Source organism: Mobula birostris, chromosome 8, assembly GCF_030028105.1.
Source record: "Mobula birostris isolate sMobBir1 chromosome 8, sMobBir1.hap1, whole genome shotgun sequence".
Classification (NCBI taxonomy): domain Eukaryota; kingdom Metazoa; phylum Chordata; class Chondrichthyes; order Myliobatiformes; family Myliobatidae; genus Mobula; species Mobula birostris.
The window spans coordinates 50,339,736-50,365,995 of NC_092377.1; the positions used below are offsets into that span (position 1 = coordinate 50,339,736).

The following is a 26,260-nucleotide window of genomic DNA, read 5'->3' on the forward strand; positions in this document are numbered from 1 at the left end:
GCACAAAGGAGGAGGGCACGGGAGGAACTGAGTACGTCTAAATCTAAAAAAATAATTACAAACTCCAAGGCCACTGCCATCTGGAGCAACTTATTCTGTCCTCGCAAACGGAACACCGCAGGTTTACGGAGCAATTAGCATCAAGTAATGCCAGTCACGGTGAAAACCAATACGAGGTATTGCCCCATTAAATGTTTAAAATCATTGGGGATCACAAGTTAAAACTCTGTCTGGTTTTGCAGACGGAGACACAATATGTCTGGATATTGTTTCGTGAAACTTCCCCAGGTTTGAAAGAAACAGAAAAATGCACTAGGTAAAGTTATACTAGAGGAACTCAAACAGGAGAAAATCTGCAGAATCTGGAAATTCAAGCAACACACATTTAAAAAATGCTGGTGATTTACATAATTTACGTATTATTTAATTATTTATGGTTTTATATTGCTATATTTATACTCTTCTTCGTTGGTGCAACTCTAACGAAACCCAATTACCCTCGGGATCAATAAAATATGACTATCTGAACGCAGCAGGCCAGACAGCATCAAGAGGAAGAGGTACAGTCACGTTTCGGGCCAAGACCCTTCATCCTGACGAAGGGTCTCGGCTGGAAATGTCGACTGTACCTCTTCCTATAGATGCTGCCTGGCCTGCGTTCAGCATTTTTTGTGTGTGTTACTGGAGGAACTCAGTGGATTTGCATATTTTTTCAATAGGTACATTTAATGTAAGAGAAATGTATACAATATGCATCCTGAAATTCTCTTTCTTCACAAACATCCATAAAAACAGAGGAATGCCCCAAAGAAAAAATGACAGAACCCCTCAGTTCCCCCCTCCCATGCACAAGCAGCAGCAAGGCAATGACCCCCCCTCCCCACCAGCAAAAAAGCATCTGCACCCCCCCCTCCACTGAGCACTCACGTGTGCAGCAAAGCATCAATAAAGATATAGACTTGCAGTACCCCAAAGTCTACTCATTCACCCGGTAGTTTGACATACCACATCTCTCCTTAATAAGGGGAAAAGAGGTGTCCCCGTTTCTCAGCGAGAGGGGAGACATAACAAAACAATTCGCTCAACACGCTGGAGGAACTCAGCAGGTCGAGCAGCAATCTACAGTACGAGCTGCTGAGTTCCTCCAGTGTGTTGTGCATGTTGCTTTGACCCCAGCATCTGCAGAGTATTTTGTGAAAACAATTCACTGATTTATGGGGGGGTTTTGCCCCCACAAAAGCTGCTTGACTTGCTGAATTTTTCCGAGCAGCTTTTTTTTTGCTCCAGATTCCAGCATCTGCAGTCCTTTTGTCAATGATAGAAATATTCTGTAGAATAGGTTGCTCTTGTGGAGTAAGAACACTGATGCTTGGCAACACTTAAATGCTAATGCTATTTAAACAGGTGTTAAAATCTCATTGTTTTGAGTATATTGGTTGTATAAATCATCGATAGAATATGCACCAATAAAGAGAGGTAGCCAGGCGCAGAACATACAATAGTACTGCACAGTACAGGCCCTTCGGCCCACAATGTTGTGCTGACCCTCAAACCTTGCCTCCCATATAACCCCCCCTACCTTAAATTCCTCCTGTCTAGTAGTCTCTTGAACTTCACTAGTGTATCTGACTCGGGCAGTGCATTCCACGCACCAACCACTCTGAGTAAAAAAACCTTCCTCTAATATCCCCCTTGAACTTCCCACCCCTTACCTTAAAGCCATGTCCTCTTGCATTGAGCAGTGGTGCCCTGGGGAAGAGGCACTGGCTCTCCACTCTTATCTATTCCTCTTAATATCTTGTATATCTCTATCGTATCTCCTCTCATCCTCCTTCTCTCCAAAGGGTAAAGCCCTAGCCCTTAATCTCTGATCATAATGCATACTCTCTAAACCAGGCAGCATCCTGGTAAATCTCCTCTGTACCCTTTCCAATGCATCCACATCCTTCCTCTATTGAGGCGATCAGAACTGGACACAGTACTCCAAGTGTGGCCTAACCAGTGTTTTATAGAGCTGCATTATTACCTCACGACTCTTAAACTCTATCCCTCGGCTTATGAAACCTAACACCCCATAAGCTTTCTTAACTACCCTGTCTACCTGTGAGGCAACTTTCAGGGATCTGTGGACACGTACCCCCAGATCCCTCTGCTCCTCCACACTACCAAGTATCCTGCCATTTACTTTGTACTCTGCCTTGGAGTTTGTCCTTCCAAAGCACCACCTCACACTTCTCCAGGTTGAATTCCATCTGCCACTTCTCAGCTGGCTTCTGCATCTTATCAATGTCTCTCTGCAATCTTCGACAATCCTCTACACTATCCACAACACCACCAACCTTTGTGTCGTCTGCAAACTTGCCAACCCATCCTACTACCACCACGTTCAGGTCGTTAATAAAAATCACAAATAGTAGAGGTCCCAGAACCGATCCTTGTGGGACACCACTAGTCACAACCCTCCAATCCGAATGTACTCCCTCCACCACGACCCTCTGCTTTCTGCAGGCAAGCCAATTCTGAATCCACCTGGCCAAACTTCCCTGGATCCCATGCCTTCTGACTTTCTGAATAAGCCTACCATGTGGAACCTTGTCAAATGCCTTACTAAAATCCATATAGATCACATCCACTGCACTACCCTCATCTATATGCTTGGTCATCTCCTCAAAGAACTCTATCAGGCTTGTTAGACACGATCTGCCCTTCACAAAGCCATGCTGACTGTCCCTGATCAGACCATGATTCTCTAAATGCCCATCGATCCTATCCCTAAGGATCTTTTCCAACAGCATTCCCACGACAGACATAAAGCTCACTGGTCTATAATTACCCGGACTATCTCTACTACCTTTTTTGAACAAGGGGACAACATTCGCCACCCTCCAATCTTCCGGTACCATTCCCGTGGACAATGAGGACATAAATATCATAGCTGGAGGCTCAGCAATCTCTTCCCTTGCCTCGTGGAGCAGCCTGGGGAATATTCCATCAGGCCCCAAGGACTTATCCGTCCTAAAGTATTTTAACAACTCTAACACCTCCTCTCCCTTAATATCAATATGCTCCAGAACATCAACCTCACTCATATTGTCCTCACTGTCATCAAGTTCCCTCTCATTGGTGAATACTGAAGAGAAGTATTCATTGAGGACCTCACTCACTTCCACAGCCTCCAAGCACATCTTCCCACCTTTATCTCTAATCGGTCCTAAAAGCCTTAGAGTGCATCTCATTCCAGAACTGTTTGTTCATGTTGGAAAATAATGGATTGAATTATTAAAAAATGCCATCCCCTTCTCGCAATTCCTCCGTCTCCGCCGCATCTGCTCTCAGGATGAGGCTTTTCATTCCAGGACGAGGGAGATGTCCTCCATTTTTAAAGAAACAGGCTTCCCTTCCTCCACCATCAACTCTGCACAAACGCATCTCCCCCATTTCATGCACATCTGCTCTCTCTCCATCCTTCCATCACCCCACTAGGAATAGGGTTCCCCTGGTCCTCACTTACCACCCCACCAGCCTCTGAGTCCAACATATTATTCTCCATAACTTCCGCCACCTCCAATGGGATCCCACCATTAAGCACATCTTTCCCTCCCCCTGCTCTCTGCTTTCCGCAGGGATTGCTCCCTAAGCGACTCCCTTGTCCATTTGTCCCTTCCATCCCTCCCCACTGATCTCTCTCCTGGCACTTATCCTTGTAAGCGGAACAAGTGCTAAACATACCCTTACACTTCCTCCCTTCCTTCCATTCAGGGCCCCAGACAGTCCTTCCAGGTGAGGTAACACTTCACCTGTGAGTCGGCTGGGGTGATATACTGTGTCTGGTGCTCCCGATGTGGCCTTCTGTGAGACCTGACGCAGACTGGGAGATCGTTTTGCTGAATACCTACGCTCTGTCCTCCAGAGAAAGCAGGATCTCCCAGTGGCCACACATTTTAATTCCACATCCCATTCCCATTCTGATATGTCTATCCACGGCCTCCTCTACTGTAAAGATGAAGCCACACTCAGGTTGGAGGAACAACACCTTATATTCCGTCTGGGTAGCCTCCAACTTGATGGCATGAACATGGACTTCTCTAATTTCTGCTAATGCCCCACCTCCCCCTTGTACCCCATCCGTTATTTATTTATATACACACATTCTTTCTCTCTCTCTCCTTTTTCTCCCTCTGTCCCTCTGACTATACCCCTTGCCCATCCTCTGGGTTTTTCCCCCCTTCCCCCTTTTCCTTCTCCCTGGGCCTCCTGTCCCATGATCCTCTCATATCCCTTTTGCCAGTCACCTGTCCAGCTCTTGGCTCCATCCCTCCCCCTCCTGTCTTCTCCTATCATTTTGGATCTCCCACTCCCCCTCCTACTTTAAAATCTCTTACTAGCTCTTCCTTCAGTTAGTCCTGACGAAGGGTCTTGGCCCGAAACATCGACTGTACCTCTTCCTAGAGATGCTGCCTGGCCTGCTGCGTTCACCAGCAACTTTGATGTGTGTTGCTTGAATTTCCAGCATCTGCAGAATTCCTCGTGTTTACGATTGAATTATTATGTTATTAATCTGCTCCAAGTTCGAGGCATTGTTGGTGGCTCAGTTGTATAAGGGTGAAGGCGCAAGAGTACATGGGCAACAGTGGTACTGTACTTGACTTTTAGTGAGGGGTACTTAGAAACACTTCTTCAGGCATAGATGTGAATGCACAAACGTGTTCTCTCCAGGTCAGTGATGGCAAGGAATGGTTGCAGGTCATCCTAGTGGAGAAGGATAGAGAGATTGAATTTGTTGTTCATATTAGTACTAAAATGAGGAATGAGAGGCCCTGCAACTTGAATTTGGGGAGCTATTTAGCAGAAATAAAGACCTCTGAGGTTATAATTTCTGGATTACTTCCTGTGCCATGCCTCCATGCATATAGGAATAAGAATAGGAATATAGGAATAAGGTCAGATGCAGGTGTCGCTGAAAAGGATGTGCAGGAGAGAGTGCTCGGGATCTTTATTGGGGAAGTCGGATTCTGTACAAGCTGGACAGGATACACCTAAATTTGAATCATTACATGAAATTTTGCTGAAGCTGGTGGTGAGGGGTTAAGATAATTTGACAGCAGAATGGGAAACTGAATAGGACTGGGATAGAGGGTGAGGAACAGACAAACATAAAGTAAAACTGAGCCAATTGGGAAATGGTGAGACCTACTGGAATGCAAAGGGGGAAGAGGTCACTTAAATAAAGTAGTTAGGAGGGAGAAATGGCACCACCATCAAGATTAAGGAAAATCACAAATTATTTTGTAACTTTATAACAGTAACAGGTGTTCAGGGAAAGAGTAAGATCTACTAAGAACCAAAGTAGCAATTTGTGCGTAGAACCCGAGGATGTAGTTGAGGACTTAAATTTGATTTAATGTCACAAAGTGAGGACTTACCTTTGATTTGACAGTTCCGGGCCTGTACTCGTTGGAGCCCAGAAGAAAGAGGGAGGAGGCATCTTATTCAAACATAGTGAATATTGAAGAGCTTATATAGAGTGAACATGGAGAGGGCATAGCCCCAGAAATGAAGGATGTCCTTTAGAACAGCCATTCTCAATGGGGGCCATATGACCCCCTTGGGGGCCCTGGCACATTTGAAGGGGGCCACTGACTGAAAACTGTGAGAAGGGGAGCCTCAAGAGTTTATGGGGGCCCTGGTAACTGAACCGATGAAATACCCAAGCAGCAACCTTCATTGGAATCAATAGTTTCCCTCCTATTTATAATAATCTTTCCAACACACCGTTTAAATTTGGCGCACCTGGTTAATTCATTGCTTAAGATCCTCCCACACAGTCTCACTTCAGAGTCAGTCGTGAATCAGTCTGCACCGGGTCAACGTATTCAGTCAAGGGTTCTCGCATCCATTATCGCCATACGTCATTCTCTGAAGATCAGCTTGTCTTGCTAGGCCTTTTTTAGCCTAGTAACTTTAAAGTATATGGGTTTGGATATATTATACGTTAAGGTAGGTTGTGAAAAGTGTTTATTACTGCATATGAAGTCACCAAAAAAAAATCCCTGGCTCCAGGTGACAGTATCTTTTGTCAGTAATGTATCTGTATTTTGCGCGCTTATTCCCAAGTCAAAAACGTTTAGGCAGCCTTCCTAAACCATTTCCCAGTCAATGTTGTCAATTTAGCTAGAAAAAAAATAGCATATAATAGAATATAATTGCTTGTGTAACTGATGGTGCCACTTCTGTGGTTGGTTGATACGGAGGATTCATCGCCCATCTAAAAAGAGTTATACCTTCTGTCATTCACAGGGAGCACCTAGTAGCACTTAGGAGCACCTAGGAGCACTTAGGAGGGCACCTCAGTTGTTGTAAAGGCTGTAAACTTCATCAAATCCCATGCCCTTCAGGATTGTCTTTTCTGGCAGCTGTGTGAAGAAAATGATGAAGACTTCTGGATGCTGCTGCTGCATACCGAGGTGAGGTGGCTTTCCAAGGGAAACTGTCTTCAACGTTTTATTACACTCTGGGACACCAGTTTCCTTCATGTCTGATAAAGAGCATGGAGAAAGACTCGTTGATGCTAAGGTAGACATATTTTATCTGGCAGATATCTTACAGAAACTTAATTTGTTAAACAAGACTTCACAGGCCAAAAACAGTAACCTCGTAGATTGTAAGGAAGCCATTGTTTCTTTCCTTAAGAAACTCGAAGTCTATTGCCACAATATGGGACGTCAGGAATTTTTACAATTTCCAGACCTGAAGACAATCGCAGAGGCACTGAAGGACGATGACCTTACCATTTATGTGAAACATCTCAAGCAGATACACAAGGATATGCAAGAAAGGTTTAATGACCTGTTAAACCTCGATATCCCAGATTGGATTTTGAATCCATTTGAAGTTCAACCCACCCAAGATGAGGCGGAAATTCAAGAGAGTTTGATTGATCTTCAGAATGACATAATTGCACGTCATCAGTTCAGTCAGTTTCAAAAAGTTTTTTGGATCAAGAGTGATCTGCCGAATAAATTTCCAACACTGTGGGAAAAAGCCCAAAGATTTTTTATTGCCTTTCCCTCAACATATTTGGTTGAGAGCGGATTCTGCAAGGTAGTTTCCTTGACAAAATCCAGGAACAGAATTGATATCGCAACAAGAGGTGACCTCCGACTGTCATTGTCTAATTTGGAGCCTGGTATCGTGAAACTTGCAGAAAAGCACAAAGCTCAAGGATCGCATTAGGCCTGATAGATGTTTAAATTCATACAGTCTTTTTTTAAGTTTTGTTCAGTATGTCGGAATGTTCAAGTTTTCTTGGTGTTCAATAATAAATGATTTTCTGTCTATCTGTTTGTGTTGTATCCCTGTTTGAACGGGGGGCCCTGGAACTTGAGAAGAGCTCCTAAGGGGGCTGTGGCCAAAAAACGGTTGGGAATCACTGCTTTAGAACATGGATGAGAAGGAACTTTAGCCAGAGGATGGTAAATCTGTGGAATTCATTGCCATGGACAGCTGTGGAGGGAAAACCATTGTAGTTATTTGAAGTGGAGTTTGATAGGTTCTTGATTAATAAAGACATCAAAGGTTATGGGGAGAAGGCAGGAGAATGGGGTTGAGACGGAAGTTAGCTATGATCAAATGGCAGAGCAGGCTGAATGGCCTAATTCTGCTCCTGTGTCTTATGGTCTTTTGTCTTAACTGAAAGCCTCTCATCTGTATTCCATGTGTAGAAAGACATCATAGTTGGAGCCTGGACATGGGGGCCTGAGATACAAGGAGCAGTTGTCTGGAATATAGGAGATGGAGCGGTGGGTGACTTGACAGTGGATTCCGGTGAATTGGGACACATTAGAACCAGTACAATTTGGTCCAACTAAGCGGCTATGCCATTTAGCTGCAAATAGGCTAAAAAGGTATATATAAAAAAACAAACTACTGTTTACCTGAGTAACAAATTATATATTTAAATGAAATACAGAACAAATACAGAAATGCAGAACGGTAGTCCAACGCCCCCCCCCCCCCCCAAAGCACCTTCATACTTGGGCACTATGATGTACTTTCCAGTGTCTCCAGAGTGTAAAAGCATGTCTACCAAATGCTAACATGAGAAAAATGATTCTGCTTTAAATTTAATTTGTCTTTGAACCTAGCCTACATGTACACTGTGCAGCAGCTTCGATATCAATGTGATCCTTGAGCTTGATGGTTTTGGGCAAGAGTTGAAATATCTGGTTCAAGTTCTGACGGCAAAGGCCTTAAGTCCCCAAGAGTAGCAATGTCCAAGTGGTTTCTGTTTTTTGTGAGTATGTGAATCACTGCACTGAATAAATAATATAAAAGGTATATAAAAGATCATGAAGGGCATAGACAGGTAGAAAGTGCAGTCTTTTTCCACAGAGTAGGTGCTTTAAGTAAGAGTGCAAAGGCTTACTATTTTTTCAGTCAAAGGGTGTTGTGCATCTGGCAATAGTGATTACGGTGGGCACATTAACAACATTGAAAAGCCATCTAGATAAGTACATAGTTAAGAGAAGTTTAGAAAGCTATGGTCCTAACAGGCAGATGGGACAGTGATCATGGACAGGTTTGAACAAAGGGCCTGTTTACATGCTGTGTAATTCTAATTTAGGGAAGGGATGGTAGAATTTTCAAACAAATTGCCATTGTCAAGGACAAGACAATTTAATTTCTTAGCAGGCTTAGGGGTGGATAAATCCCCTGGATGTGATGAGGTGTGTCTCAGGTTGCTGTGGATGGCAAGGAAGGTGATTGTCAGAGACCATACAGGAATTTTCAAATATTCTCTCGCCTTACAAGAGTTGCCAGATAACTGGAATACAGCAAATGTAGTATTTTTATTCAAGAAAGACAGCAGGTAAAATTTTGTGAGATCTTTGACAATGTCTCACATGTAAGATGATTTCAAGATAGGATTGACAAATTGGATCCAAAGCTGTCTTGGTGAGGGGACCATAGGATGATGGATGAATGCTGACTATGGTTCTTTGCAGGAATGGGATCCACTCTCGAGGTTTCACAACTGGCCGTCGTTCGGCATGCCATAGGGCCGGCCTAAGAGCTCTGCTCACCTTCGGAGGACTGAGTTTTCGTGGCTCTGGAGACGGCAGGATTGGAGGTCAGTGCCTGAGCAGAAGACCAGTGTATCGTGGGAAATGCAAGATCTGAGGCTGTGTGCACAGAGACCCAAGACCTTTGGGCACAATGCTCAGAAAAGGTGACACAACGGACTTCTAACATCGTAAACCAGCGAGTTGTTTGTTATGTATCCCCTCTTGCTGTGGAACAGAGATACCTCTTTGGGGCACTCAAAGAGGGATTGTTGCTTGCTGCCGCTTACGTGCAGGAGGGAGGGAAGCTGGGGGGGTGGACTTTGTCATTCATTCTTTGGGGCACTCCTCCGTTTTCGTGGATGGTTGCGAAGAAAAAGCATTTCAGGATGTATATTGTATACCTTTCTCTGACATTAAATGTACCTTTGAAGGTTGTTTTTACAATTAGATGACAGGAACCAGTGGTGTATCACATGTCAATATTTGTTATATACATTAAACATCTGGATGTGAATGTTAAAGATACAGTGGTATGCAAAAGATTGGGCACTCCTGGTCAAAATTTCTGTTATTGTGAATAGCTAAGCGAGTAAAAGATGAACTGATTTCCAAAAGGCATAAAGTTAAAGATGACACATTTCTTTAATATTTTAAGTAAGATTACTTTTTAATTTCCATCTTTTACAGTTTCAAAATAACAAAAAAGGAAAAGGGCCTGAAGCAAAAGTTTGGGCACCCTGCGTGGTCGGTACTTAGTAACACCCCCTTTGGCAAGTATCACAGCTTGTAAACACTTTCTGTAGCCAGCTAAGAGTCTTTCAATTCTTGTTTGGGGGATTTTTGCCCATTCTTCCTTGCAAAAGGCTTCTAGTTGTGTGACATTCTTGGGCCGTCTTGCATGCACTGCTCTTTTGAGGTCTATCCACTGATTTTCAATGATGTTTAGGTCGGGGGACTGTGAGGGCCATGGCAAAACCTTCAGCTTGCGCCTCTTGAGGTAGTCCATTGTGGATTTTGAGGTGAGCTGAGGCTCGTTATCCTGTTGTAGAAGCCATCCTCATTTTTATCTTCAGCTTTTTTACAAACTGTGTGATGTTTGCTTCCAGAATTTGCTGGTATTTAATTGAATTCATTCTTCCCTCTACTAGTGAAATGTTCCCCATGCCATTGGCTGCAACACAAGCCCAAAGCATAATCGATCTACCCCCATGCTTAACAGCTGGAGGGATGTTCTTTTCATGAAATTCTGTATCCTTTTTCCTCCAAACATACCTTTGCTCATTGCGGCCAAATAGTTCTATTTTAACTTCATCAGTCCACAGGACTTGTTTCCAAAATGTATCAGGCTTGTTTAGATGTTCCTTTCCAAACCTCTGACGCTGAATTTTGTGGTGAGGACGCAGGAAAGGTTTTCTTCTGATGACTCTTCTATGAAGGTCATATTTGTGCTGGTGTCGCTGCACAGTAGAACAGTGCACCACCATTCCAGAGTCTGCTAAATCTTCCTGAAGGTCTTTTGCAGTCAAACAGGGGTTTTGATTTGCCTTTCCAGCAATCCTACAAGCTGTTCTCTCGGAAAGTTATCTTGGTCTTCCAGACCTCAACTTGACCTCCACCCTTCCTGTTAACTGCCATTTCTTAAATACATTACAAATTGAGGAAACGGCTACCTGAAAACGCTTTGCTATCTTCCTATAGCCTTCTCCTGCTTTGTGGGCATCATTTGTTTTAATTTTCAGAGTGCTAGGTAGCTGCTTAGAGGAGCCCATGGCTGCTGATTGTTGGGACAAGGTTTAAAGAGTCAGGGTATTTATAAAGCTTTGAAATTTGCATCACCTGGCCTTTCTAACAATGACTGTGAACAAGCCATAGCCCTAACAAGCTATTTAACATCTGAGACCTTGGTGAAAGTTATCTGAGAGCTCAAATCTCTTGGGGTGCCCAATCTTTTGCATGGTGTTCCTTTCCTTTTTTTCACTCTAAAATTGTACAAAACAAAAATAATACAATAATAATAAAATATTGAACAGAATGTTTCATCTTTAACTTTATGACTTTTGGAGACCAGTTCATCTTCTACTCGTTTAACTATTCACAGTAACAGAAATTTTGACCAGGGTGCCTAAACTTTTGCATATCACTGCATGATTAGTACATCTGATGATGACGTGAAGATTAGTAGTTATTATTGATTGTGAGAAGGGTAGTCTTTGGCTATATAATAATCGGTAAACAGCTGATAAAATGGTCAGAGAAATGGCATGTGGAATTTAATCCTAAAGAATGTGAGATGATGTATCTCATAAAGTTAGGATGTATACAGTGAACAATAGGTTCCTTGGAAATACTTAGGAACAAAAGGACCTTATTTACGTGTCCTAGAATCCTAGAAGATTGCTACACAGTTGGATAAGGTGGTAAAGAATGCAAAAACAATATTTGACTTCATATAACATATGAAACCTTATGATTCATGAGACATAGGAGCAGAATTAGTCTACTTGGCCCGTCAAGTCTGCTCTGCCATTTGATCATGTTTGATTTATTATCCCTCTCAACTTCATTCTCCTGCCTTCTCCCTGTAAACTTTGACAACTTTACTGATCAAGAACCTATCAACCTCCATTTCAAGTATACTCAATGACTTGGCCTCCACAGCTGTCTGTGGGGCCATCAAACACTCCTCATGTTAACCCTTTCATTCCTGGGATCATTCTCGAAAACCTCCTCTGTACTTTCTCCAGTGCCAATGCATCCTTTGTTAGATATGGGGCTTAAAACAGCTCCAAGCAACACACACAAAATGCTGGAGGAACTCAACAGGCCAGCCAATATCTATGGGAAAAAGTGCAGTCAACGTTTCGGGCTGAAAGCCTTTGGCAGGGCTGGAGGAAAAAATGCTGAGGAGTAGATTGAAAAGGTGGGGACAGGGGATGGAGAAACACAAGGTGATAGGTAAAACCTGAAGGGGGGGCGGATGAAGTAAAGAGCTGGGAAGTTGATTGGTGAAAGAGGCAGAAGGCCGTGGAAGAAAGAAAAGGCGGGAGGAGCGTCAGAGGGAGGTGATGGGCGGGCAAGGAGATAAGGTGAGAGGGGAAAAAGGGGATGGAAGATGGTGAAGGAAAGGGGGGTGGGCACATTACTGGAAGTCTGAGAAATCAATGTTCATGTCTTCAGGTTGGAAGCTACCGAAACAGAAAATAAGGTGTTGTTCCTCCAACCTAAGTGTGGTCTCATCACGACAGTGGAGGAGGGCATGGATAGACATATTGAAATGGGAATGGGAAGTGGAATTAAAATTGGTGGCCACTGGGAGATCCCACTTTTTCTGGTGGATGGAGCATGGGTGCTCGGCGAAGCAGTCTCCCAATCTACGTTGGGTCTCAGCGATATACAGGAGGCTATACCGGGAGCACCAGACACAGTATATGACCCCATCAGACTTGCAGGTGAAGTGTCGCCTCACCTGGAAGGACTGTTTAGGGCCCTGAATGGTAGTGAGGGAGGAGGTGTAGAGACAAGGGTAGCACTTGTTCTGTTTGCGAGGATAGGTGCTAGGAGGGAGATCAGTGGGGAGGGCAAAGTGGACAAGGGAGTCATATATGGAGGAATCCCTGCAGAAAGCAGGAAGTGGGAGGGAGGGAAAGATGTCCTGTTGGAGATGGCGGAAGTTTTGGAGAATTACGTACTGGTGGGGTGGTAGGTGAGGACAAGAGGAACCCTGTCCTTGTGGGATGGCGGAAAGATGGGGTATGAACAGATGTGTGTGAAATGGAAGAGATCTGGTTGAGGGCAGCGTTGATCATGGAGGAGACGGGAAGCCCTTTTCTGTGAAGAAAGAGGGCATCTCTTTCATTCTAGATTGAAAAGCCTCATCCTGAGAACAGATGAGGCAGAGACGTAGGAATTGATGGTAGAGGATGGTGTTTTTACAAGTAACAGGGTGTGAAGAGGTATTGTCCAGGTAGATGTGAGGATCTGTAGGTTTAAAATAGATCTGGATAAGCTGTCTCCGGAAATTGAGACAGTGAGATCAAGAAAGGGGAGGGAGGTGTCAGAAATGGACCAGGTAAATTTGAGGGCAGGGTGGAAGTTGGAGGCAAAGTGGATGAAGTTGACAAGTTCAGCATGGGTGCAGGAAGCAGCACCAATGCAGTCGTCAATGTAGCAGTGGATAAGTGTGGGGCGGTCATCAGCATAGGCGTAGCCTGTTCAATGTCGCTGACAAACAGGCAGGCGTAGCTGGGACCCATGCGAGTGCCCTTTTGTTTGTGGGAAGTGGGAGTAGCCAAAGGAGAAATTATTTAGAGTGAGGACAAGTTCTGCTAGCCGGAGGAGAGTGGTGGTGGTGGGAAACTGGTTAGGTCTGGTGTCCAGAAAGAAACAAAGAGCTTTGAGGCTTTCCTGGTGGAGGAATTCCACGTCCGATTCCCATTCTGATATGTCTAACCATGGCCTCCTCCACTGTTGTGATGAGCCCACACTTAGGTTGGAGGAGCAACGCCTTATGTTCTGTTTGGGTTGCCTCCAACCTGATGTCATAAATATCGATTTCTCAAACTTCTGGTATGCCCCCCACCCTCCTCCCCTTTACCATTACCATCCCCATCCCCTTTTCCCTCTCTCACTCTATTTCCTTGCCCACCTATCGCCTCCCTCTGATGCTCCTCCCTCCCTTTTTTTCCTTCCATGGCCTTCTGTCTCTTTCACCAATCAACTTCCCAGCTCTTTACTTTATCCCTCCCCCTTCAGGTTTCATTTACCACCTTGTACTTCTCTCTCCCTTCCTCCCACCTTTTAAATCTACTCCTCAGCCTTTTTTCTCCTGTCCTGCTGAAGGGTTTCGCCTGAAACGTCAACTACTCTTTTCCATAGGAGCTGCCTGGCCTGCTGAGTTCCTCCAGCATTTTGTGCGTGTTGCTTCTTTACGTAACGTTAGTTTGGTCACAGGTCAAGTCCTGTGTCCAGTTCTGCACGTGACAGGAAGAGTGCAATTGAACTTTATCACCAGCATCACTAGTCTGTCTGCCGTTCAAGGAAGCTGGAGGCCACCTGTGAACACGTGAAAAGAGAAATGCAAAAGCCACGGAAACCAATTTGCAGAGGAAAACAAGACTTTGGAGTCTGATTTATTTATTAGTGGTGTTAAGAGTGGTGGGATTCCATCACTAACCAGCAGTAACTTATTAAAATTGCCCTGATGACATAATAATGCTGATAATATTGTTTTCTCTCATGATGTAAGGTCTCGTAATGCAATAAATTACTGAAAGTCTTGAACTGAAGTAAATAGATAAAGAACAAAATGCTGTTTCTAGCAATCTGAAATAAATCCAGAATGCGCTGGAAATAATTTGCAGGCTAGACAGCATAAGTGGAAAGAAGCATTTAACATTTTGGTCAGTGACCTGACCTGAATCATCAAATTGTTTCCATGACAGAAACAGTTAGGAAAGGTAGTTCTGGAAATTATCAGCATTATGTGGGAACTAATCAAATGTCTAATCATAATATAGTTATGGAAAACAAAGGGGCAAGTACTAGGAGTGAGGTTGGTGATCATATTGAGATATTCCAATTGCAAACCACATTAAATACGTATCTCAAACAAGAGAAAATCTGCAGACGTTGGAAATACAAGCAACACACACAAAACGCTGGAGGAACTCAGCAGGCCAAGAACTGTCTATGGAATAAAGTACAGTCGACGTTTCGGGCCGAGACCCATTGGCAGGACTGGAGTAAAAGTCCTGCCAAAGAGTTTAGGCCTGAAGTGTTGACTGTACTGTTTTCCGTAAATGCTGCCTGCCCTGCTGAGTTCCTCCAGCATTTTGTGTGTGCTGTTAAATGTGTATTTCTAAATTTTGTTTCAATGAGTGTCATGAAGTCATAGCAATAACCATCAATATCATTGAAACTTTATGTAGACAAAAAGAAGCTAATAATTGCAGTTTTAAAGTTTAAACCTCTGAAATCATTAGACAAATGTCCACTTAGAGAGTTGATATTCTAATTTTGCTTGTTAAACCAAATTTATCTAATTAAAGCAAAATTAGAATTTCTGTTCACTAGTTGAGAGTTCTGTATTTTATGGTTTATGACTTATTAATCTAGTTCATTTGTGGAAAACCCTGCAAACAGATCGTTGTTTGCATTGTAGTATTATCTGTAAGGTTTTGGTTGGGCAAGAACCCAATTAGAATTGAATAAACAAGTAGAATTTGGTTTATCTTCTTGAACATAGCTGAGGTGATTATGGAAAAGAAATTCTATGATACACAAAGAAACTTGCTTATCAGAACAGTTTAGTCGGTACTGTGAATCTGAGGAAAACATTCTGAGATGAATCAAGATCAGCCTTTTGAACTGAAAGGAGCAAAAAATGCACATTTGCAAATCCAGACTTTTCCTTCTGTTTCCTACAAGGAGGAATATTATGAAAAGCTCTACAGAGAGAGAAAAAATAGAACTTATCAAAAATAAAAATAACTGAGGTTCTAATATAGACTCATTGATTAACCTGAGTTATTAACCCTTTGCTCTCATCACAGACTGTGATAACAGACACAGTATTAATATTCGGCATCTGCAGTTCTTCTGCTCTGAGAAAACACCAGACAATGGATAAGAGGAGTATAAATATCATTATCAAGACTGATCATCCAATTCAATGTCCTGTTTCTGTTTTGATCTCTTTATTTCATGCTCAGTATTTATTGCTATTCATTTTTGTTATCTGTGTTTGCACAGGTTGTTTACAGTTTACAGATCCTGTTTATAGTTACAGTTCTTTTTTTTTGGCAATGCCTGCGTGCGTGCGAGTCTGTGCATCTGCGTGTGCGTGCGTGCGTCTGTGATGATGTCTTTTTCATGGCTTTTTACAAGGCGCGGAACGAGAGAGAGAGAGGGAGAGAGACTGTGTGGCGCACCACTCCTCACACAGACATTTTTTTGCAGTATTTTCCCTTTACTTTACGAGGTCGAGTTGCGATCTCGACACTCAACCCGGCACGGATGGAAGGCGTACTCGGGAGTGGACCCGACTGGTTTCAAACCCAGGAACCTCTGTTCCTGGGTCCAGCACCGATGTCATTGCTCCACCTGCCTGCCAGCCCTATAGTTACAGTTCTATAGATTTGCTAAATATGCCCACAGAAAAATAACCTTTGGGTTGTTGAATTGAATTGACTTTATTACTTGCATTCTTCAAATACATGAGGAGTAAAAATTTTTACGTTACGCCTTCGTCTAAATGTGTAATGTGCAATTATAGTAATTTATAACAAATATTATGTACAATAGGATAGTCAATATAACATAGAAATAGTTGTGTCAGTATGAATTAATCAGTCTGATGGCCTGGTGGAAGAAGCTGCCCCGGAGCCTGTTGGTCCTGGCTTTTATGCTGCGGTACCATTTCCCAGATGGTAGCAGCTGGAACAGTTTGTGGTTAGGGTGACTCGGGTCTCCAATGATCCCTTGGACCGTTTTTACACACCTGTCCTTGTAAATGTCCTGAATCGTGGTAAGTTCACATCTACAGATGCACTGGGCTGTCCACACCACTCTCTGCAGAGTCCTGCGACTGAGGGAAGTCCAGTTCCCATATCAGGCAGTGATGCAGCCAGTCAGGATGTTCTTGATTGTGCCCCTATAGAAAGTTCTTAGAACTTGATAGGCCATACCAAACTTCTTCAACCGTCTTGAGGTGAAAGAGGTGCTGTTGTGCCTTTTTCACCACACAGCCAGTATCTACAGACCACATGAGATCCTCAGTGATGTTTTTGCCGAGGAACTTAAAGCTGTTCACCCTCTCAACCCCAGATCCATTGATGCCATTTAGCCATTTGAACGATACCGGACATCTGCTTGAATATTTTTAGTGAATTGGCCTTGACATTTTTTTGTGGTGGACAATTCCATGGGTTCACAGTTCTTCAAGGGAAGACAATTTTCCTTATCTCAATCCTAAATGACTATCCCTTATCCTGTGGCCATTCATTCTGGATGTGTCCAGTATCAGGAATATCCTTCCTTCAATCTAGTCTGCCCAGTCCCATTAAGTTTCATGTCTCCTTTCATTCTCATAAGCTCCAAAGAATATTAGCCCAATCATTCCAGTCTCTCTTAATACATCAGTCCTGCCATCCCAGGAGTCAGTATAGTGAACCTTTCCAATGAACTCTCTGCATTGCAAGAATATCTGTCCATGCATAAGAAAGCCAAGCCTCCACTCAGTACACAAGGTCTATTCTCGTCAAGGGCCCTGAAGGATTGCAATAAAAAAACTTTCTTGTTTCTGTGCTCAAATTATCTTACTTAATTGCCTAAACACAAGGGATTCTGCAGATGATACAATTTTTGAGCAACACACATAAGATTCTAGAGGAGCTCAGCAAGTGAGGCAGCATCTATGGAGGGAAATCTGATGAAGGCTCTCAATCAAACGTCGACTGTTCATTCCACTCCATAGATGCTGCCTGATCTGTCCAGTTCCTTCAGCATTTCGTGTGCACTGCTTAATTGCCTGCTGCATTTTCATGCTTACTTTCATCCACTGATACACAAGGGTACCTAGTTCTCATTGTGACTCTCTTTCCTAATCTGTTGCCAGGTAGGTAACAATCTGCCCTCCCATAAAGTGAGTAACTTCACGTTATCCAAATTATGCTGCACGTATCCATGCAATAGGTTGTCACAGCTGAGGATGGCAGAAATCCCACCTCTCCTGGAAGTTCCGGGAGTCTCCCGCATATCGTTAGTGGCTCCCTGACACCCGGAAATTATATACAATATCCTGGAAATAGATTTTTTGAGAAGGAGACCAAGCATCCTGATTGGCCTCTCTTCCTGCTAAGAGTGGTCCCCACCACCAGGCCATGAGGAAACTATATGATTTGGCAATATTAAACGATATGAGTCAGCTGCGCCTTTCCTCATTCCCTGTCACGCACTGTTGAATTTTAATGCACGCAAGGTCATCAGTGACCCAAGACGTGTAAAGGAATGGGTCCGTGACCCATTTGTGAATGTCCCCGGTGAATCATCCGTGTCAGCGCGGGAAAAAGATCAACTCCTCGAGCTTGCAAATGACGGTGGACTGAAAAGTATGTTTGACTTAACATCTCTGCCGGCATTCTGGGTCAAAGTCAAGGCTGAATATCCTGAGATAGCCACGGAAGCACTGAAAACGTTGCTTCCATTTCCAACATATCTCTGTGAAGCGGAATTTTCTGCAATGAATGCAAGGAAAAATAAATTGCGGAATAGATTGGACACAAGGAACCCCTTTCAAGTATCTCTGTCTCCCCTCACCCCTCGATGGGACTGTCTTGTTGCAGGAAAACAAGCCCAGGGCTCCCACTGATTCAGCGATATTGGTGTGTTGCAATGATTTTATGTGTTCATATGGGGAAAATATGCACTGTGTGTTTAATATCCAAATGTTACTTAAAATATTATGATGCGATTGACTTATCACCTATATTCTGGTTGTGACTAACACCCCCGCCCCCAGTCGACTGGTCCGCAAGAATATTGTCAATATTAAACCGGTCTGCGGTGCAAAAACGATTGCGGACCCCTGCTAAGTAGACCTATCAGTTTTCTCTGTGGGCGGGCTTTACAGTCGACCTCAAAAATAATGACAGTGTTGCTCGCTGCACTGTTTGCAACAGTGACTTTTCTATTGCCCATGGTGGGTTAAAATGTAAAAGACATGTTGAGGTGAGTTTAACAGGTGTCATTCGTTCATTAGCATGGCTAACGTTATTTAAACTAGCTGGCTGGCTGCTAAGGAGCTACGCTTTTGATGTCCTATGTGATGAGGCCAAACTCCCTGTAGACTTGCTTAAAGTTGTAATAGAATAAACATGATAATATAATATAAGCACATATTTTAATGTCACATTTTCTGCATATACCCAACTTGGTTTACAGATTAGACAAAATCACTAAACAAAGTATTACATACACCCTCGGAGGTCGACCGTGGGGGGGCGGGGGGCAGGGGTGCTACCTCCCTGAAATGAGCTTTTGTAGGGTGGGATATCTGGGATGGTGGTGGGGATAAGCTCCCACTACCTATAAAGTGTTCCAAATGGTGTGTGACTCTAACAGCCTCTGACAACCAAGTCCAACCCTTGGCCTTCACGTGTGGCTTAGCTACTAGGCTCGGCAGAACTGTTTCTACCGACAAGAGAAGGGGCAAAGGTGGACCACTGGCACCTCAAAACCGGTTGCTTTGGGCAGGTGGGGCTCATCAGCCTTGGATGGCAACCTCCCGGGAGAAGGAAATCTCTGATTTTAAACCAACGCTGCCTTGTGGCCATACCCACCCATGGGTAAGGCTTCAGGAGTAAACCCTGAGGAAGAAATCTGGAGCTGGGGTCCCTAAGGCAGTTTGATGTTGTTTACAACTTCACTCTGGCAACCTCTGAGATAATACTGGTGCCAAGCTGTATCGGTGCTTGCCCTTCCCTTGGACTACATCAGTGACGTGGAGAGGGGGATCCCACTGCATGGGCAACAGCCGGTTCTTCAAACCTCCCCGCCCAGGCTTGTGCCCTGGAGAGGACACAGTCCACCAGAGGCGCAAACCCATGAGCCCTGGGATTGACGGCTGCCTACTACCCACGCAATAAACACTCATTCAACCACTCCAAATCGCATTGGAGACTCTCCTCTTCCTTCTCCACCCTCATCCAACTTCTGTGTCACCCACAAACTTAGAGATGCTATATCTGATTCCCTCGTCTAAATCTGTGAATAACTCAGGTTCAAAACAAAACTTAAAATAAATTATTATCATGGTACATATGTATATGTCACCATGAGATCCACTTGCTTGCGGGCATGCACAGTAAGTGCAAAGGAACACAACAGAGTCAATGAAGAACTGCACACAATGGAGAGAGGCAAACAACCAATGTGCAAAAGTCAACGAATTGTGCAAATATATATAAAAAAATAAATAAACAAGTAATAATAGTGAGAACATGAGTGCTTGAAAGTGAGTGCATAGGTGTGGAATGAGTACCGTGTGAGGTGAGTGAATGTATCCACTCTGGTTCAGCAGCCTCACGGTTGAGAAGTATGTGGGAAGTGAGAAGTGTGTGGGACCTAAGTGAGAAGTATGCGAGAAGTGTGTGGGACCTAAGGCCCCTGTACGTCCTTCCCGATTGCAGCTGTGAGAAGTCAGAGTGGCCAGGATGCTGGGGATGCTTCACGGTGATGCTGCTTTCCTGTGACAGCAGTCATTGTAGAGCAATGAAACCTTTTGTACCTCAACAGCCACATCAGGCCACTTGGAAATAAACCCATGCTACTGTTTAATATCTGTCTACTTGTTCTCCTTCCATCATCCTCAACCTAATGTATTATAATTCTGCACACAAATCTCTTATGTGGAATCTTGTCAAAAAGTCTATTCTATTGCTCTTTCCAAGATGCTCTTACATTTTCCCACTTCTGATGTCAGGCTAACTGGCCTATGAGACCCTGTTTTACTTTCCCTCCTTTCCAAGTAGTGGGATTGGATAAACTATCTTCATTTAAACGTGCATTAATCCAACTATGAATTGCTCAGTCATGGTGCTCATAATACACAGAGAATACTGGATACAAAAAGGCTTCAGGGTAAACTGAATATGGCTAAACTTACTAACCGGGAAAGGACGTGGTAGATGGAATATAATATGTGAGATGATTACACTCAGGGAAGGAAAGCAGGGTACTTTTTAAATTATGAAAAATCGAGACATATGTTGTTTTCCAATAGTCAACTTATTGTTTAATGAAATTGTAGAGATTTTAAGTAATATTTTAGTCCACTCCCTTTGGCAATGTTATGATCCTTGATGGAGACACAAGAAACTGCACATACTTGAATCTGGAGCAATAAACAATCTGCTGGAGGAACTCAGCAGATTGAACAACATCAACAAGGAGTGGGGAGGGTCAATTGTCTATGTTTCAGATTGAAATATTGCATCAGGACTAAAAGTGCAGATAGCTAGTACATAAAACTATAAGACATAGGAGAAGAATTAAGCCTTTTGGCCCATCGAGTCTGCCCTGCCATTTCATCATGGCTGATCTATTTTCCTCTCAGCTCCATTCTCCTGCCTTTGTCCCGTAACCTTTCACACCCTGACTAATCAAGAACCTATCAACCTCTGCTTTAAATATACTCAGTGATTTGACCTCCACAGCCGTCTGCAGCAATGAATTCCACAGATCCACAGCTAAAGAAATTCCTCCTTATCTCCGTTCTAAATGGACATGGGAGGTTATGCCCACTGGTCCTAGACACCCAACTATAGAAAACATACTGTCCTCATCCACTCTATCTAGGCCTTTCAACATTTGGTAGGTAATGAGATCCTTCTTCTAAATTCAAGCGAGTACAGGCCCTTGGCCATCAAACACTCCTCATATGACATGCTTTTCATTCCCGGAATCATTTTTGTGAACCTCCTTTGAACATTTTCCAATGTCAGTACAAAGAGGAGATTGGCGAGGCAAAGGACACTCACCTCTCATCTAATGATTCCCATTATCACCTTCTTTACTTATCGGATTCAAGCGCTGAAGCCTTTGTGTCCCAGATTATCACCCTGTGAGCTATTTCTACCTTCACTCTCCCCCCCCCCACCTAATTCCATTTGCCTCTTTATTCTTTGTCTGTCCCCTATCATTCACCTGGCTCGCTCTGCCAACTCCACCGCTCCCTTCCTCCTACCTGCCTCAATCACTCATCACCTTTCACCCCTTCTCACTCACCTCTAGCCCTTGTCTCACCACACTCCTCTCCTCTTTATACTGGTTACCTTCCCTCCCCTCAAAACTCTTAGTATTGATGTAAGCTTTTGACCCTGAAACAATGACACAAATGTTACTTGATATTCTGATTACCTCCAGCAGGATGTTTCTTGCTTACAAAACCTAATTATTGTTCATCCAGCAACCAGGGCGAAGTTCACCACTTTTGAGAGCCTTTGATATCTCTGTCAATTTGGGCTACTCCTGAATCAAGTGTTATAAGATTGTTTCATTAGTTGTCTCACAGCCAAACATACTTAAATGTAACACACACAAAATGCTGGAGGAGCTCAGCAGGCCAGGTAGCATCTATGTAAAAAAGTACAGTCGACGTTTCAGGCCGAGATCCTTCAGCATTTTGTGTCTGTTGCATGGATGTTCAGCATCGGCAGATTATCTCTTTTTGATACTTAAATGTACCGTTTTTATATATTGGTGTGGGATTTTGAATTCTGTTGAATTTTGATCTCTATGTGTCACTGGGGATCATGAAGTTGTTTTGGATAGGTGAGCGTTATTGTGCAGAGCTATAGGGGCCATAACTGTGGCTTCAACCATGTCTTTCTCTTATATACTCAAGCTATGCAGGCTTCACAGGTTTACTGTTGTCGCCTATATGGAGGTACAGTGTTTCATAGAAACATAGAAACATAGAAAATAGGTGCAGGAGTAGGCCATTCGACCCTTCGAGCCTGAACCGCCATTCAGTATGATCATGGCTGATCATCCAACTCAGAACCCTGTACCTGCCTTCTCGCCACACCTCCCCTTTAACCACAACGCCCTCTTAAATAAAGCCAATGAACTGGCCTCAACTGTTTCCTGTGGCAGAGAATTTCACAGATTCACCACTCTCCGTGTGAAGAAGTTTTTCCTCATCTCGGTCCTAAAAGGCTTCCCCTTTATCCTTAAACTGTGACCCCTCGTTCTGGACTTCCCCAACATCGGGAACAATCTTCCTGCATCTAGCCTGTCCAATCCCTTTAGAATTTTATACGTTTCAATAAGATCACCCCTCAATCTTCTAAATTCCAGCGAGTATAAGCCTAGTCGATCCAGCCTTTCTTCATATGAAAGTCCTGCCATCCCAGGAATCAATCTGGTGAACCTTCTTTGTACTTCCTCTAGGCAAGAATGGCTTTCCTCAAGTTAGGGGACCAAAACTGCACACAATACTCCAGGTGTGATCTCACTAAGGCCTTGTACAACTGCAGTAGTACCTCCCTGCTCCTGTACTCGAATTCTCTTGCTATGAATGCCAGTATACCATTCGCCTTTTTCACTGCCTGCTGTACCTGTATGCCCACTTTCAATAACTGGTGTACAATGACACCCAGGTTTCGTTGCACCTCCCCTTTTCCTAATCGGCCACCATTCAGATAATAATCTGTTTTCCTGTTTTTGCCACCAAAGTGGATAACTTCACATTTATCCACATTAAATTGCATCTGCCATGAATTTGCCCACTCACCTAACCTATCCAAGTCACCCTGCATCCTCAGCATCCTCCTCACAGCTAACACTGCCGCCCAGCTTCGTGTCATCTGCAAACTTGGAGATGCTGCATTTAATTCCCTCGTCTAAGTCATTAATATATATTGTAAACAACTGGGGTCCCAGTACTGAGCCTTGCGGTACCCCACTAGTCACTGCCTGCCATTCTGAAAAGGTCCTGTTTATTCCCACTCTTTGCTTCCTGTCTGCCAACCAATTCTCTATCCACATCAATACCATACCCCCAATACCGTGTGCTTTAAGTTTGTACACTAATCTCCTGTGTGGGACCTTGTCAAAAGCCTTTTGAAAATCCAAATATACCACATCCACTGGTTCTCCCCTATCCACTCTACTAGTTACATCCTCAAAAAATTCTATGAGATTCGTCAGACATGATTTTCCTTTCACAAATCCATGCTCACTTTGACCGATGATTTCACCGCTTTCCAAATGTGCTGTTACCACATCTTTGATAACTGACTCTAGCATTTTCTCCACCACCGATGTTAGGCTAACCGGTCTATAATTCCCCAGTTTCCATTCATCCATGTGGATCCTTACAAACATAAATACATTGAGCTTGTACAAAGGGAAAAGCAATAACAGGATGCAGAATAGAGTGCTACAGTGCCAGTGAAAGTGCGTTGCAGATAGACAAGTAAGGTGCAAGAGCCACAACCAAGTAAGTTGAGAGATCAAGAGTTCCCATTTATCATACGAGGGTCCACAAGCTGAGCCAGTATCTCATTGTTCATCCCAGGTTGTCCTTGAGAAGGTGGTACTGTAGTGGTGAGCATCCTTCCCACTACGCTGCAGTGCTGAAGTTGGGCAACACACACAAAATGCTGGAGGAACTCAGCGGGCCAGGCAGCTTCCATGAAAAAAGTACAGTCTGCTTTGTGTGTGTTGCTTAGATTTCCAGCATCTACAGGTTTTCATAGTCAATGTCATAGTCATAGTCATACTTTATTGATCCCGGGGGAAATTGGATTTTTGTTTTCTCTTGTTTCTGAAGTGTGGGCAGACCCAGTACGTTGTTAGAGAGGGAGCTCTTGAAATTCGAGCCAATGATGGTGAAGAAATGGCAATATATTTCAAAGTATGGACAATGTGTGGCTCGAAGGGCATTTTCCAGATGATGGTGTCCCCATGCTTTTGTTTACTTGTCCTTCTAGCTGTTGAAAGTTCTGGGTTTTGACAACAAACTGTGCAAATAATAATTTAAAAAAATAAAATAATTAAGTAATAAATAGTGAGAATATTAAGATGAAGAGTCCTTGAAAGTGAGTCCATACATTGTGGGGACAGTTCAGTGTTTGGGTGAGAGAAGTGAGCCCTTCTGGTTTAGGAGCTTGAAGTTGAGGGGTAATAACTGTTCCTGAGGCCCCTGTGCCTCCTTCCTGATGACAGCAGCGAGAAAAGAGAGCATGTCCTGGGTGCGGGGAAGGGTTGGTGGGTCCGTGATGAATGTTGCTTTCTTGTTGCAGCTCTCCATTTAGATATGCTTCATGGTGGAGAGAGCTTTACCTGTGAAGCCGTGGGCTATATCCACTACTTCTTATAGGCTGTTCCAGTCAAGGGTAGATGGTTACTCCTGTTCAGTTTCCTTATCTTCAGGGCCTTCTCACTTTTGTATTAAGGGTTATTTTTCTCAACAAACCAAGTAACCATGGAAACCTGAGAGTGTAAAAAATGTAGTATCTCTTGGCAACAAAGGACAGGAACACTTGCTTTCGTTTTCAGGGAAACCAGAGGGTTGTACAGTGCTTCTGCAGAGAAATTTGCTCTCACAGTGGCCATAATGTTTAGAAGGAGCAGGCAAACGTCTGTAGAAATAGATGTTAATGATGTGGTTACAATCAAAAGGCAGGAAGGTAACTTCTGCAGGGGTGACCTTGATACACAGATACTAAACTGAAACATGATGAGTGTATAATGGGATCTGTGTGCAAGGACTCAAATGAGATAGCAATCACAGGGTTGTGCCTTTGAAGAGTTCTCCTGTGTACCATCAATTAAACTGTTATTCACGATAAATCAATCTCTGGTGTAGGCAATCTGTTGCCTGAAGGGGAGTTGGCTCCAGACACAAGAAAGGACTTGTTTCTCGTTTGTATTGCAGGTCTCCTTTCTTGGGGGGGGGGAGGGGGAGGGGGGAATGTACTGTGAAGGTCATCAATAGAATCATCAAAGGTGGCTAACTTGTAATGCAAAATAAAATTGCTCCTTTTTCAGGTTTGCAAGGCAGAGGGATCTGCAGCTGGAAGAAGCACAAGAAGTCACCTTGAGCCTGGCCCATATGCAACATCAGACAATGAACTGATGAAGAGGGGTCTCAGCCCAAAACGTCGACTGTTCACTTCCTGCCGGATGAGTTCCTCCAGTATTGTGTGCCTGTTGCATTGAACTGATGAGTGATTTTAAGTGTCAGTCAAACTGTTTTTGCATTGAGAAATTGGAAATTAAAGAAAAGCTTAATGTTGAATTAGAAATTTAACACTGCTCTCAGTACGTATTTCATTATAACCATGTAACTCCCAGGGAACAAAAGGGTTAACATGGATTAGTGGTAGTTAGCATCCCACTGATCCCACCTGAAGCCTCTGCAAGTGACTGATGAGATCCTGGACCTTCAAGGGCCAAGTGACTTTAGGGCATGAAGCTATACTTTTCAGGTGTTCCATTATCCAAGCTAGTCCACAGTTTCACTCAGGTAACAATCTGCAGTTCCACTCGTCACAGCTGGATTTGAACAACAATTTACACAATCGTCTATAATTCTGCTTGGCTTTATCAGTTTCACACATTAGTCTGCAATGTTGCTGTTTGGTTTCAGAAGTTGGTTGCTATTTTCACTTTAGCCTCAGACTTTTATG

At 43.5% G+C, this 26,260-nt stretch overlaps 1 long non-coding RNA gene across 1 annotated transcript; it reads left to right on the top strand.

Annotated features, from left to right (window-relative positions):
* Positions 1 to 2: 2 nt before the first annotated feature.
* Positions 3 to 25,791, top strand: LOC140201307 (uncharacterized). Its single transcript, XR_011886836.1, has 3 exons — positions 3 to 176; positions 9,006 to 9,130; positions 25,620 to 25,791. It is a non-coding gene; the product is annotated as an uncharacterized lncRNA (long non-coding RNA).
* The last annotated feature ends 469 nt before the right edge of the window (positions 25,792 to 26,260 follow it).